The sequence below is a fragment of the Pleuronectes platessa genome, chromosome 3 (genome assembly GCF_947347685.1).
Source record: "Pleuronectes platessa chromosome 3, fPlePla1.1, whole genome shotgun sequence".
NCBI lineage: Eukaryota > Metazoa > Chordata > Actinopteri > Pleuronectiformes > Pleuronectidae > Pleuronectes > Pleuronectes platessa.
The window spans coordinates 18912184-18915415 of NC_070628.1; the positions used below are offsets into that span (position 1 = coordinate 18912184).

General features: G+C 38.9%; 1 pseudogene; it reads right to left on the reverse strand.

The window, feature by feature from the left end:
* Positions 1 to 441: 441 nt before the first annotated feature.
* LOC128436263 (neurofilament heavy polypeptide-like) lies at positions 442 to 1507 on the reverse strand (annotated as a pseudogene).
* Positions 1508 to 3232: the final 1725 nt, after the last annotated feature.

The window sequence follows — 3232 nt, forward strand, 5'->3', positions numbered from 1 at the left end:
TAATCAGCTGTGTGAGTTTGTGGAGAGCAACAAAAGGTTCACTCCTACCACGATTTACCCATTAGACAGGAGAACAGGGAAACAGTTTATGTGAATGATCATGGCTGCATCTGAGTCAAGAAAACTGGACTGGTTGGGTACCCCTCATCTCTTGGATGATATAATATAATATATCACTGAATAGTAATGGTAACAAGGAGGGCCATTGTGTGATGAATATGTGTGTGTCTGTGTATGTGTGTGTGTGTTTGAGTTAAAATATAATCTGTGGGCGGCTTCATGTTTAATAGAATGAATATCTGCTCAGGACAGGCAGCCAACAATATATTTAAGCAGGAATTTAAATTACTTATTGTCATATTGCGCATGGTCAATTACTCATGATTGGAGCCGCAGCAAAAATTATAACGTATTGAGAGCGCGTGCTAGAGCTGCGTCTTTTCATGTGTTTATTCTCTTTAGAGGATTGGATCTCCTTGGAGACCTCCCTCTCATCTTTGGGGACTTTGCTCTCATCTTTGGAGGCTTGGCTCTCATTGGAGAATGGGATCTCATTGGAGGATTGGATCTCCTTGGAGACCTCCCTCTCGTCTTTGCTCTCATCTTTGGAAGCTTGGCTCTCATCTTTGGAGATTGGGATATCATTGGAGATCTGGATCTACTTGGAGATCTGGATCTCATTGGAGACTTTGCTGTCATCTTTGGACGCTTGACTCTCCTCTTTGGAGATTGGGATATCATTGGAGACTTTGCTCTCGTCTTTGGAGTCTTGACTCTCCTCTTTGGAGATTTGGATCTCATTGGAGACTTTGCTCTCATGTTTGGAGTCTGGACTCTCCTCTTTGGAGATTGGGATATCATTGGAGATGTGGATCTGCTTGGAGATCTGGATCTCATTGGAGACTTTGCTCTCATGTTTGGAGTCTGGACTCTCCTCTTTGGAGATTTTGGATATCATTGGAAATTTGGATCTGCTTGGAGAATTGGACCTGATTGGAGATTTGGATCGACTTGGAGATCTGGATCTCATTGGAGACTGTGCTGTCATCTTTAGACGCTTGACTGTCCTCTTTGGAGATTGGGATATCATTGGAGATGTGGATCTGCTTGGAGATCTGGGTCTCTTTCGAGATCTCCTTGGAGACTTTGCTCTCATCTTTGGACTCTGGACTCTCCTCTTTGGAGATTGGGATATCATTGGAGATTTGGATCTCCTTAGAGATCTGGATCTCATAGTAGACTCTGCTGTCATCTTTGGACGCTAGACTCTCCTCTTTGGAGTTTGGGATATCATTTGAGATTTGGATCTGCTTGGAGATCTGGGTCTCTTTCGAGATCTCATTGGAGATTTGGATCTCCTTGGAAGTCTGGATCTCATTGGAGACTTTGCTGTCATCTTTGGAGTCTTGACTCTCCTCTTGGGAGATTGGGATATCATTGGAAATTTGGATCTCCTTGAAGATTTGGACCGAGACATTGAATGCCGAAGTATCATTGAAGAAGGCATTGTAAAAGCAATATGGCCAGTGTCAGTCACGTGATTCAGTACAATTCCTGTGTAAACTGTTGGACATTACCAATTGAGACTATAGGCATTCCTTTGCTTAATCATTTCCTTCAAAATGTAGGTTATAGAGCAGACCTGGGCATTGTACGGCCCCCGGGCCGCATCCGGCCCTTTAGCTGGTTGTGAACGGCCCGCGTGAGGTCAACGGAATATCAGGAATCACACGTAAATAAGTGAACATCATGCAAAGAATACAATAACATTTATTTTATTTTGAAGGTGCGTTTTTTTGTGCGTGGATGTGTCTGAAGGGTCTGTGTGTAACCAACCATGAATCACAAGACACAAAACACATCAGGCATATTTGATGACCTCAAGTTAACGCAGACTTTTTGACAGTAGAAATAAGATAAGAAGTTCCTCATTCGAATGCTGTTTCTAAAGAGAGTTAATTTTAGTCTTAACTTAAAATAATATGTAAATCATGTATCTATATTTTTCTTATAATGTGAGAGTGCTGTTTAATTTTATGATATAATATTTGTCAGGGAAATATAAATATTTCTAAACTTGGTAAGTGAAATAGATAAAAGCTGTTTGCCATGACTTACGCTAATTCTCCTGTTATAAGTACATTGTCATGTAAATATCTGTTTTAATGTGTAACGGAAATTGTTTAAATGAGAGCACAAGTTTAATTCACTCAATACTGGCAAAGTATAATTACCTCCAATTCTACCAGTGGTTCTTAGACGTCTTTAGATTTGTAGGTTTGCTGCATCCTTAATCACCCATAGACTAATACGCTTAAATTATGAATGTCTTTAACATTTTATAAAGCAAGTAAAAACCACTAGTAAGCCTGAGAAACATTTTATGTGGCTGCTTCATCAGGTTCACGAGTTCATTTCAGCGTTTTTACGCGACTTAACATTATTAAAAAGGACCTAGTTTTTCACTTAAAAGGTGATGAACTCTGAGTGCTGCAAAGTGTTTATTTGACGGCATTTATTCTGCACCACAATATCCGAGACACAGGGGAAATTTACTTCATGCATTCTTTACCTATAACAATATCTTCCTTTTGTAAACATGGAGATAGTGTCAAAGTCCTTCATTTCTTAACCATATGTAAGAACTGTGGTCAAATATAAACATAACAGGCTCGTAAAATATCCATAATAACAGTTTTGTCGAGACAGTACACACTTAAATGATAAAATTATAATTTGTTGACTAGATATGGAAATATGGGTCTTATGTATATATCCATCTACTTATCACTTTGCTCTAACAGTAAAATAGCAGTGGTTTATTCCTTTTGCACACCAAAGCTCCGGTAAACCAGTCTTAAGAATGGGACTCAGAGAGCACATACCTCTGCCAAGGCCAAACAGTCACCTTATGAAACCATATTGAAATCCAGATCCGGATTTTTATTTGGCCCGTCACACACTCAGATATATCAGTTTCCTAAATATGCCTAAATAGGTAGAAATATCAGATAATTTAACAAATGCACTGAAGCAGAAAACAGCAGAGCAGTAGTCAGTGTAAATTAAGCAACAAGTGTATGGACTGTGTAATTTCAGTATATTTCCAATCACTATTTCAATCTTCCATTTTCTTCTTCTTGTCCCTCACACTTTCAGCTATGAGTGTGTTATATCCCATTTATTACTACCAACAAAGGGTTAAATTAATATGTATTAGTAATTGACTGAT